The following is a 12,111-nucleotide window of genomic DNA, read 5'->3' as shown; positions in this document are numbered from 1 at the left end:
GAAAAGCTCTTGCCTGTGGACTACTGTGAATTACTTTTCGAGTGTCTAATTTGCTGCAGCTGATTGTCCAGCATACGACATGTTTACACCTCCCTAAATGGCCAAACTCCCCACACGGGGCCGTGGTATCGCGACTTGGCGCAAGAACCCGTGAGAGTGCTGTTTGTCTGAAGAGGTGGGTGTGCCCGCTTTTGGTCGACGGCACTGCCACTGGGTCCCTCATAGTACAATAAAGTGTCTCTGGCGGTGGTGGTGCGCACCCAACGTCAGACACACTGTTGTAACATGAGGGGCCCTGGGCCTGTACCGCCGGCCACAAGAGAGTTCACCCAAATCCCAGGTCAAACATTGCTCTACCACTTCCACAGTTATCTCTCACACTTCCACCAATGTTTAGTCTATGCGCTGACATCCTTCCATTCCTGCCACTGACAATACCATTGTGTTGACATGTATGATGGTACTTAACATAGTCAGGGGCAGTGTCCTCTATTTACCACAGTAAATACTTTGCGCTAAATTAGTAGGTCTGAAACTACGCAGAGGATCCCACCCCTGAACCTAATGATTGCACCCTTTAGTGTTTTCGTTTTGTTTTAATGCGAGGCATTCACATTTATTTATTGTTTTGGACTACTAACTGGCAGACACTCATTACAATCGGCCTCCGCTGACCAGACCACTGCTGCCCGTCTACCCCTGGAACCAATTTTAAATTGCCTACAGCCAGCCCATTTTATTATGTTAGGCCTTCGAAGCCTGTCTGCGGCCCGTTCTTTCAACTACTGCTACACTGACCTGTCTACTGCTGCCCGTGTACTCCTGGAACCAATTATAAAGTGCCTACAGCCTGTCCAATTTTTTTATGTTAGGCCTTCGAAGCCTGTCTGCGGTCCCTCCTTCCACTAGGCCTCCACTGACCATTCTACTGCTGCCCGTGTACCCCTGGAACCAATTTTAAATTGCCTACAGCCCAATTTTTTTATGTTAGGCCTTTGAAGCCTGTCTGCGGTCCCTCCTTCCACTAGGCCTCCACTGACCATTCTACTGCTGCCCGTGTACCCCTGGAACCAATTTTAAATTGCCTACAGCCAGCCCAATTTTTTTTATGTTAGGCCTTCGAAGCCTGTCTGCGGTCCCTCCTTCCACAAGGCCTCCACTGACCATTCTACTGCTGCCCGAGTACCCCTGGAACCAATTTTAAATTGCCAACAGCCCTATTTTGTTATGTTAGGCCTTCGAAGCCTGTCTGCGGTCCCTCCTTCCACTAGGCCTCCACTGACCATTCTACTGCTGCCCGAGTACCCCTGGAACCAATTTTAAATTGCCAACAGCCCTATTTTGTTATGTTAGGCCTTCGAAGCCTGTCTGCGGTCCCTCCTTCCACAAGGCCTCCACTGACCATTCTACTGCTGCCCGTGTACCCCTGGAACCAATTTTAAATTGCCAACAGCCCTATTTTGTTATGTTAGGCCTTCGAAGCCTCTCTGCGGTCCCTTCTTTCTACTACTACTACACTGACCAGACAATTGCTGCCCGTGTACCCCTGGAACCAATTTTAAATTGCCAACAGCCCTATTTTGTTATGTTAGGCCTTCGAAGCCTGTCTGCGGTCCCTTCTTTCTACTACTATTACACTGACCAGACCATTGCTGCCCGTGTACCCCTGGAACCAAATTTAAATTGCCTACAGCCAGCCCAATTTTTTTTATGTTAGGCCTTCGAAGCCTGCCTGCGGTCCCTCCTTCCACTAGGCCTCCACTGACCATTCTACTGCTGCCCGTGTACCCCTGGAACCAATTTTAAATTGCCAACAGCCCTATTTTGTTATGTTAGGCCTTCAAAGCCTGTCTGCGGTCCCTCCTTCCACTAGGCCTCCACTGACCATTCTACTGCTGCCCGTGTACCCCTGGAACCAATTTTAAATTGCCAACAGCCCTATTTTGTTATGTTAGGCCTTCGAAGCCTGTCTGCGGTCCCTCCTTCCACAAGGCCTCCACTGACCATTCTACTGCTGCCCGTGTACCCCTGGAACCAATTTTAAATTGCCAACAGCCCTATTTTGTTATGTTAGGCCTTCGAAGCCTCTCTGTGGTCCCTTCTTTCTACTACTACTACACTGACCAGACCATTGCTGCCCGTGTACCCCTGGAACCAATTTTAAATTGCCAACAGCCCTATTTTGTTATGTTAGGCCTTCGAAGCCTGTCTGCGGTCCCTTCTTTCTACTACTATTACACTGACCAGACCATTGCTGCCCGTGTACCCCTGGAACCAATTTTAAATTGCCTACAGCCAGCCCAATTTTTTTTATGTTAGGCCTTCGAAGCCTGTCTGCGGTCCCTCCTTCCACTAGGCCTCCACTGACCATTCTACTGCTGCCCGTGTACCCCTGGAACCAATTTTAAATTGCCAACAGCCCTATTTTGTTATGTTAGGCCTTCGAAGCCTGTCTGCAGTCCCTCCTTCCACAAGGCCTCCACTGACCATTCTACTGCTGCCCGTGTACCCCTGGAACCAATTTTAAATTGCCAACAGCCCTATTTTGTTATGTTAGGCCTTCGAAGCCTCTCTGCGGTCCCTTCTTTCTACTACTACTACACTGACCAGACCATTGCTGCCCGTGTACCCCTGGAACCAATTTTAAATTTCCAACAGCCCTATTTTGTTATGTTAGGCCTTCGAAGCCTGTCTGCGGTCCCTTCTTTCTACTACTACTACACTGACCAGACCATTGCTGCCCGTGTACCCCTGGAACCAAATTTAAATTGCCTACAGCCAGCCCAATTTTTTTTATGTTAGGCCTTCGAAGCCTGTCTGCGGTCCCTCCTTCCACTAGGCCTCCACTGACCGTTCTACTGCTGCCCGTGTACCCCTGGAACCAATTTTAAATTGCCAACAGCCCTATTTTGTTATGTTAGGCCTTCGAAGCCTGTCTGCGGTCCCTCCTTCCACAAGGCCTCCACTGACCATTCTACTGCTGCCCGTGTACCCCTGGAACCAATTTTAAATTGCCAACAGCCCTATTTTGTTATGTTAGGCCTTTGAAGCCTCTCTGCGGTCCCTTCTTTCTACTACTACTACACTGACCAGACCATTGCTGCCCGTGTACCCCTGGAACCAATTTTAAATTGCCAACAGCCCTATTTTGTTATGGTAGGCCTTCGAAGCCTGTCTGCGGTCCCTTCTTTCTACTACTCCTACACTGACCAGACCACTGCTGCCCGTGTACCCCTGGAACCTATTTTTTATTGCATAGAGCATCCTTTTTTTAATAGTAGGCGTACAAAGTCTGTCTGCGGTCCACTATTGAAATTGTCCTCCACTGCCCAGAGCAATGCTGCCTGTGTACCCCTGTAACCTTTTTTAAGCTGCAGTGAGCCACAATTTTTGGTTTAAGGCCTACTACCTGTGTCTGTCTGCGCCACTCAATTCAGCTGTGTTCCTTTGAAAAAAGCTGAGCGTCAATAGTCTTGTTTTCAGCCTCTAGGAATTTTAAAACTGCATTGGGGGTACAACTTTGGTAAGGCCTACTAACGGTGTCTGCCGCCCCAAGGTGTGCCCCAGGTTTCGTCCATATTGCTTCGGTCTTCCGACTCTCGTTTAGTAGTTGTAGAAAACTACACTGCATTAGGCCTACAAATTGGGTATGGGGTGTAGAGAGATGGTGTGTTCCACTCCAAGGTGTTCTCCAGGTTGCCTTTCCTGAGCTTCTATCTTCAGGCTCTCGTTTAGTAATTGTTGGAAACTACACTGCATTAGGCCTACAAAATGGGTATGGGGTGTAGAGAGATGGTGTGTTCCACTCCAAGGTGTTCCCCAGGTTTCCTCGCCATTGCTTCGATCTTAATGCTCTCGTTTAGTAGTTGTTGGAAACTACGCTGCATTAGGCCTACAAATTGGGTATGGGGTGTAGAGAGATGGTGTGTTTCACTCCAAGGTGTTCTCCAGGTTGCCTTTCCTGAGCTTCTATCTTCAGGCTCTCGTTTAGTAGTTGTTGGAAACTACACTGCATTAGGCCTACAAAATGGGTATGGGGTGTAGAGAGATGGTGTGTTCCACTCCAAGGTGTTCCCCAGGTTTCCTCGCCATTGCTTCCATCTTAATGCTCTCGTTTAGTAGTTGTTGGAAACTACGCTGCATTAGGCCTACAAATTGGGTATGGGGTGTAGAGAGATGGTGTGTTCCACTCCAAGGTGTTCCCCAGGTTTCGTCCACATTGCTTCGGTCTTCCGACTCTTGTTTAGTAGTTGTAGAAAACTACACTGCATTAGGCCTACAAATTGGGTATGGGGTGTAGAGAGATGGTGTGTTCCACTCCAAGGTGTTCTCCAGGTTGCCTTTCCTGAGCTTCTATCTTCAGGCTCTCGTTTAGTAGTTGTTGGAAACTACACTGCATTAGGCCTACAAAATGGGTATGGGGTGTAGAGAGATGGTGTGTTCCACTCCAAGGTGTTCCCCAGGTTTCCTCGCCATTGCTTCGATCTTAATGCTCTCGTTTAGTAGTTGTTGGAAACTACGCTGCATTAGGCCTACAAATTGGGTATGGGGTGTAGAGAGATGGTGTGTTCCACTCCAAGGTGTTCTCCAGGTTGCCTTTCCTGAGCTTCTATCTTCAGGCTCTCGTTTAGTAGTTGTTGGAAACTACACTGCATTAGGCCTACAAAATGGGTATGGGGTGTAGAGAGATGGTGTGTTCCTCTCCAAGGTGTTCCCCAGGTTTCCTCGCCATTGCTTCCATCTTAATGCTCTCGTTTAGTAGTTGTTGGAAACTACGCTGCATTAGGCCTACAAATTGGGTATGGGGTGTAGAGAGATGGTGTGTTCCACTCCAAGGTGTTCCCCAGGTTTCCTCGCCATTGCTTCGATCTTAATGCTCTCGTTTAGTAGTTGTTGGAAACTATGCTGCATTAGGCCTACCAATTGGGTATGGGGAGTAGAGAGATGGTGTGTTCCACTCCAAGGTGTTCCCCAGGTTTCCTCGCCATTGCTTCGATCTTAATGCTCTCGTTTAGTAGTTGTTGGAAACTACGCTGCTTTAGGCCTACAAATTGGGTATGGGGTGTAGAGAGATGGTGTGTTCCACTCCAAGGTGTTCTCCAGGTTGTCTTTCCTGAGCTTCTATCTTCAGGCTCTCGTTTAGTAGTTGTTGGAAACTACACTGCATTAGGCCTACAAAATGGGTATGGGGTGTAGAGAGATGGTGTGTTCCACTCCAAGGTGTTCCCCAGGTTTCCTCGCCATTGCGTCCATCTTAATGCTCTCGTTTAGTAGTTGTTGGAAACTACGCTGCATTAGGCCTACAAATTGGGTATGGGGTGTAGAGAGATGGTGTGTTCCACTCCAAGGTGTTCTCCAGGTTTCCTCGCCATTGCTTCGATCTTAATGCTCTCGTTTAGTAGTTGTTGGAAACTATGCTGCATTAGGCCTACAAATTGGGTATGGGGTGTAGAGAGATGGTGTGTTCCACTCCAAGGTGTTCCCCAGGTTTCCTCGCCATTGCTTCGATCTTAATGCTCTCGTTTAGTAGTTGTTGGAAACTACGCTGCATTAGGCCTACAAATTGGGTATGGGGTGTAGAGAGATGGTGTGTTCCACTCCAAGGTGTTCCCCAGGTTTCCTCGCCATTGCTTCAATCTTAATGCTCTCGTTTAGTAGTTGTTGGAAACTATGCTGCATTAGGCCTACAAATTGGGTATGGGGTGTAGAGAGATGGTGTGTTCCACTCCAAGGTGTTCCCCAGGTTTCCTCGCCATTGCTTCGATCTTAATGCTCTCGTTTAGTAGTTGTTGGAAACTACACTGCATTAGGCCTACAAATTGGGTATGGGGTGTAGAGACGGTGTGTTCCACTCCAAGGTGTTCTCCAGGTTGCCTTTCCTGAGCTTCTATCTTCAGGCTCTCGTTTAGTAGTTGTTGGAAACTACACTGCATTAGGCCTACAAATTGTGTATGGGGTGTAGAGACGGTGTGTTCCACTCCAAGGTGTTCTCCAGGTTGCCTTTCCTGAGCTTGTATCTTCAGGCTCTCGTTTAGTAGTTGTTGGAAACTACACTGCATTAGGCCTACAAAATGGATATGGGGTGTAGAGAGATGGTGTGTTCCATCCCAAGGTGTTCCCCAGGTTTCCTCGCCATTGCTTCGATCTTAATGCTCTCGTTTAGTAGTTGTTGGAAACTACGCTGCATTAGGCCTACAAATTTGGTATGGGGTGTAGAGAGATGGTGTGTTACACTCCAAGGTGAAGCTAAAAGGGGATTGGGCGCACTGCCATATAATTATATAATGACATTTATGAGGGTGCGGTAACAGTAATAAACACTATACTGAGAATCCAAAGAGAAAAGCATTACTGCAACAAGTCGCACACCTGCAATTAATGAGCAACAAAATACATAAAATACAAGCTGATTTTATTGACAGATCAAAGAAAAAACACACCATAAACAATAAAAACATATTTAAAAACATATAAGCACCATCAGAAACACACAGGAAAAGCGGACCATAATACAGTGTAATAAGGTAACCCAAAATTAACCCAAATGGCTCATGGGGTACAGCACAAAATTGTAAATAGCGGGATGGTGCCAAAATAGTAAGCCAGGATGCACACAGTGCCAGGCCAACAAAACAATAGTAGGCACAACAATATGTCCCAAGCAGAAGTAAAAAAAAAAAAAAAAAAAAAAAGGCGAGCCCAAACAATGGCTAATGAGAAACCTATATATGGTGAAATCACTGGGTCACAGAAGGTAAACGGGAGATAACCTCCCACAAAGATACAACCTGGTGTGGTGATGCCCCACGCGTATCGCCCGGCGGACCAGGCTTCGTCAGGGAAGAACACTCCAAGGTGTTCCCCAGGTTTCCTCTCCATTGCTTCGATCTTCTGGCTCTCGTTTAGTAGTTGTTGGAAACTACACTGCATTAGGCCTACAAATTGGGTATGGGGTGTAGAGAGATGGTGTCTTCCACTCCAAGGTGTTCTCCAGGGTGCCTTTCCTGAGCTTCTATCTTCAGGCTCTCGTTTAGTAGTTGTTGGAAAATACACTGCATTAGGCCTACAAAATGGGTATGGGGTGTAGAGAGATGGTGTGTTCCACTCCAAGGTGTTCCCCAGGTTTCCTCGCCATTGCTTCGATCTTAATGCTCTCGTTTAGTAGTTGTTGGAAACTACACTGCATTAGGCCTACAAATTGGGTATGGGGTGTAGAGACGGTGTCTTCCACTCCAAGGTGTTCTCCAGGTTGCCTTTCCTGAGCTTCTATCTTCAGGCTCTTGTTAAATAGTGGTTAAATGGAACAACTGCATTTGGCGTACTAGTTGGTTTGGGGCCTACTAACAGTGTCTGCCGCTCCTTGCTGTTCTCCTGGTTTCCTGTCCTGACATTCCATTTTCAGGCTCTCGTTAAGTAGTTGTTAATGTTAGACTGCATTTGGCCTACTAGTTGGGTTGGGGCATACTATCGGTGTCTGCCACTCCTTGCTGTTCTCCTCCACTGAACAAAGCTGTGCCGCCTGTTTACTACGGTTGCCAATTTTGAACTGCATTTCGACTACTTACTGATTTGGGCCTACTCTCTGTGTCAGCCTCTCATTCCAGTTGTCCTCCACTGCAATGCCCCCTGGTTAGTCCTGTGTTACCAATTTTGAACTGCATTTAGCCAACTTTATTCTTTGGGCCTATATCTGTGTTTCCTCCTCATCCTGCCCATTGCCCAGCCAGTGATAGATGAGTCTGCTGGTACATTGACCCATAACGCAAAATTCCCTGTGCACGCTACACAGCAAGATTGTGACCCTGCTGAAAGTCAGGTTCCTCTTCCCGCATACCATACCACCTTACACGGGGACAAAGAGGAAGGTGCAGATGAAAGTGCAGGTTCCTTCATCAGGTGGTGGGAGGAATACTAGTTGGCGACGTCACTGGCACAGGGCCTCTCATAGTACGCAAAAGTGTTGCTGCCGGTGGGAGGCGCCCCCGCCGTGCAAACACACCGCTGTACTTTGAGGGGCCCTGTGCCAGTGCCAATGCCAATGAGTGGGCCCCCCCTGCTTGCTCAGGATCACAGCACTTGCAAAGTTGAAATACTTACCTCTCCCTGCTCCACTGCCGTGACGTGTTCCAGATTTCCTGGGCCCACTAATTACTTGAACCAGCCCTACCCCCCACAACTTTAGCCAAATGACCCCCAATTTCAAATGCCTTCCAATTATTATAAGGTAAATTACGATTGACAAGCTTCTGTAACAAGAATGGATGTTTTTGCCATTAAAATGGGCAGTGTAGGTGTTTTCCTGGCCTCCACTCACTGCCGACTACGCTCCCCCATTGACTTGCATTGGGTTTCGTGTTTCGGGCGATACCCGACTTTTCGCGATAATCGGCCGATTCCACTCGACTCGACTTCCAAGATAGTCGGGTTTCGCGAAACACGGCTCGACTCTAAAAAGGTCAAGGTCGCTCAACCCTACTGACCGCAATCCTGAACTTAACACCGCTACTAGAAGTAGCCGTGGAGTGTACCTAACACACCTAGACACCTCGTCACAGCCGGAGGACTAAATACCCCTAAAGATGGAAATAGGAATACTATCTTGCCTCAGAGAAAATCCCCAAAGGATAGACAGCCCCCCACAAATATTGGCGGTGAGTCGGAGAGGAAAAAACATACACAGGCAGAAAAACAGGATTTAGCACAGGAGACCACTCTAGCTAGATAGGACAGGATAGGACAGAGTTCTGTGTGGTCAGTATAAAAACCCTTCAAATACATCCACAGCAGAATATACAAAAAAACTTCCTACATCCAACTAAAAGATGTGGAAGCGTAAATCTGCAACTCCAGTGAATCCTACAATCGGAGCAGGAATAAAACTGAAACAAGCACACAGCAGTGTGCCACAGATACAAAAACCAAACACTTATCTTTGCTGAATTTGGCAGCAAGCAGGAGAAGCCAGAAAGTGATCCAACACTTCACAAGGAACATTGACAACTGGCAAGGGCTAAAGGATCCTGCACACCTAAATATCCCAGTCAGAATTGTAATCATCCGATACACCTGGCCAGGACTGCGAGTCAGAGACAACTGCATTCCCACCTACAACCACTGGAGGAAACCCAAGAGCAGAATTCACAACAGGACGCCACCCGTATGACGGGAAGGCTCGGAGCTCTTCCGGGACCCTAGAGACGCCCCTCTCCACGCATTGCCCCCTATGTCTTCGTAGGTGTAGTGAGGTAGACAGCCAACCTATAATTGACTGTCCGGCAGAGTTTGAAGTAAGGCCTGAAGTCAGTTACTCCTACGGTGTTCCAGCCACCGACTACGCGCCTCAGTAAGATGTTGCCTCTCTCTCTCTCGGCACGACTCCTACTGGCTCTCCTTTGTGCTTGATCTCGTTTACACTGTTCCACAATATCCTTCCCTTCGTGTCTCTCTCCTGGATACCACCGCAGGGTGTGCAGGCGCGGTTCCGTTACATTCTCTTCTGTTCGCTAGGCACCTGCCAGGTTCCCACACCTGAGAGGGACCCCCCTGTGCCTTCTCCCTGCAACACCCCCTGCCACGGGATGTTGCCTGAATCCAACCCAGTCAGCTTCTGACTAACTTCCTCCCCAGCCCCTAGTTTTACCAATGTGAGGAGTGGCCCAATAAATAAAGCATTTTTCTCCCCCTAGTGGCCGGAGTGTGAAGTGTAATGTGTTCTGGTAATACCTGGTCAGGAGAACTCCTTAGTGCCATCAGACGTACCGCCACTCTCCTTAGCGGCAGAGTGCCATACTGCAACGACCAGGTCTCTGGGGCGCTGCATATAATTCTAGCAATATCAGATTTATTGTATGTGGTTCTTCTTATGTTTTACTACTTTTTCACACTAAAAACAATTTCTAGAAAAATGCATTGCCATATTTTTATTTGCATAAGATTTTTTTCATTGTGTTTTATTCCACTTTTTGTTCAGGAGTAAGAAGAAAAAAAAACATTGTTTTAGCCATTTTTTTTTTATTTTTTTTAGTTTTTACTGTGTTCACGGGTTAAATAGGATGACAGTTTTATAGATCGGGTCATTCCAGATGCAGCGATTCCAAATATTTGTGCTTATTTTGTTTTTATTTTTACATAATTTTGTGTATTTATTTACATAACATTTTTTCCTGATTGTTTTATTTTTTAGTTTTGTGTTTTTTTTAATATTACAGAAAAATTAAGATAATCCAGCGGAGAAGATAGGGATCTTGATGAAAATTCCTACATTTTTTTTTATACATGATGATTCATGCCATGAAAAAGACCTATGTCAAAATGCGTAGGCTAATGCTGTGCCTAACGCCGGTATGTGTATGATGTTGTAACAGCTAGTTTCATTACTAAGTGGTATACCATATGGGATGATATTTTTATCATGTATAAATAAATGTTGGAATTTTAATCAAGATCCCTATCTTCTCAGCTGGAATATCTTCATTTTTCTGCATTTTCAACTGGCTGCTCGAACCCTTTTTTTCCTTGCGGGAAGGAATGAGGAAAAATCAGAATACAGGTGAGCTGACTTGTGTGTTTTTTTAATATTCTTACAATTTTTTAATTAACTACTTTTCTACTTTATTATTTACAGTGGGTACGGAAAGTATTCAGACCCCTTTAAATGTTTCACTCTTTGTTTCATTGCATCCAGTAGCGTAGCTACCAGGGGGGCAGAGGGTGCGGCCGCCCCGGGCCCACCGCTCACAGGGGCCCACCTGAAGCTACACTACACTTAATTATATCAGCGTACACAGCCCGCTGATATAGTTAATCTCCATGTTCCGTTGTAGAGCAGGGAGACACGATCTCCCTGCACTACTGCGGGCAGTGACAGGGGAGAGCCAGAGGAACTCATGCACGAGGGAGGAGGATAGGTACCGGCACTGTACCTGTATACTGGCTGACTCCAGCATACAGCAGAGTCACGCCCACATTGCACGCTGTGTGAGCGTGTCTGCTCTGCTGCAGAGAAGTCAGGAGGACCAGGGCACTGCTTCTGTGAGTGTCCAGAGAAGAACAAGACAGACAGTCACAGGACAGTGGTGCTGTAAGTAACAGCACAGATTTCTGCAGGTAGTGGCCGGAGATGTCTGCACCGTGCAGGGAGGATGTGGCAGAACACGGCTCCCCTCCTGATAAGACCCTGCCTTGTGCTGTATATCTGCAGTCTATATCTGAGGCACTGTAGAGTGTGTGTGTGTGTGAGTGAGTGAGTGAGTGTGTGTGTGTGTGTGTGTGTGTGTGTGTGTGTGTGTGTCTCATATCCTTCTCTGTGTGGGTCCTGCAGCCGGGGTCAAATGTATAAGTGCACATTGCTGACCTGTCTTGTCAGTATATATATACACACTGCATTTACTGATATGAGATCACATAAACACAGGTCTGATAGGACCCTGACCCCGGCTGTAGGATATCTATCCATCCATCCTATAGCCAAGGTCAGGATCCTATCAGTACAGTGTCTGCATGATCTCATATCAGTAAATCCAAGGTAGTAAACATGAAAACCCCATTATGAAACCTTGTATTAAAAATAAAAAAGTTGAGGCTGAATATCTATATACATAATTGTCTAAGGGTCACTTCCATCTGTCTGTCTGTCCTTCTGTCATGGTTATTCGTTCGCTGATTGGTCTCGGCAGCTGCCTGTCATGGCTGCCACGACCAATCAGCGACGGGCACAGTCCGATTAGTCCCTCCCCTACTCCCCTGCACTCACTGCCCAGCGCCCGCTCTGTAATCCCCTCCACTCACCGCTCACACAGGGTTAATGGCAGCGGTAACGGCCCACGGTGTAACGCACTCCGTTACCGCTGCCATTAACCCTGTGTGTCCCCAACTATTCACTATTGATGCTGCCTATGTAGCATCAATAGTAAAAATATGTCATGTTAAAAATAATAAAAAAAACCTGCTATACTCACCCTCCGCCGCCTTTCTTGCTCCTCGCCATGCTCCCGGGACCGCTCCATTGCAAGTGGCAGCTTCCGGTCCTGTCCCAGGGCTGGTGTGCGACAAGGACCTGCCGTGACGTGAGGGTCATGTGACCGCGACGTCATCATAGGTCCTGCTCACACC

The 12,111-nt window shown here is 47.2% G+C and overlaps 1 protein-coding gene across 1 annotated transcript in view; it reads right to left on the bottom strand.

The window, feature by feature from the left end:
• Positions 1–12,111, bottom strand: part of SLC35F1 (solute carrier family 35 member F1) — a 692,218-nt gene that overhangs the window by 122,005 nt on the left and 558,102 nt on the right. The gene's annotated exons all lie outside the window — the stretch shown is intronic.

The sequence above is a fragment of the Ranitomeya imitator genome, chromosome 5, assembly GCF_032444005.1.
Source record: "Ranitomeya imitator isolate aRanImi1 chromosome 5, aRanImi1.pri, whole genome shotgun sequence".
Lineage (NCBI taxonomy): Eukaryota > Metazoa > Chordata > Amphibia > Anura > Dendrobatidae > Ranitomeya > Ranitomeya imitator.
The sequence above is the reverse complement of the archived record's forward strand: the minus strand, read 5'-3'. Positions and strand labels throughout refer to the sequence as shown.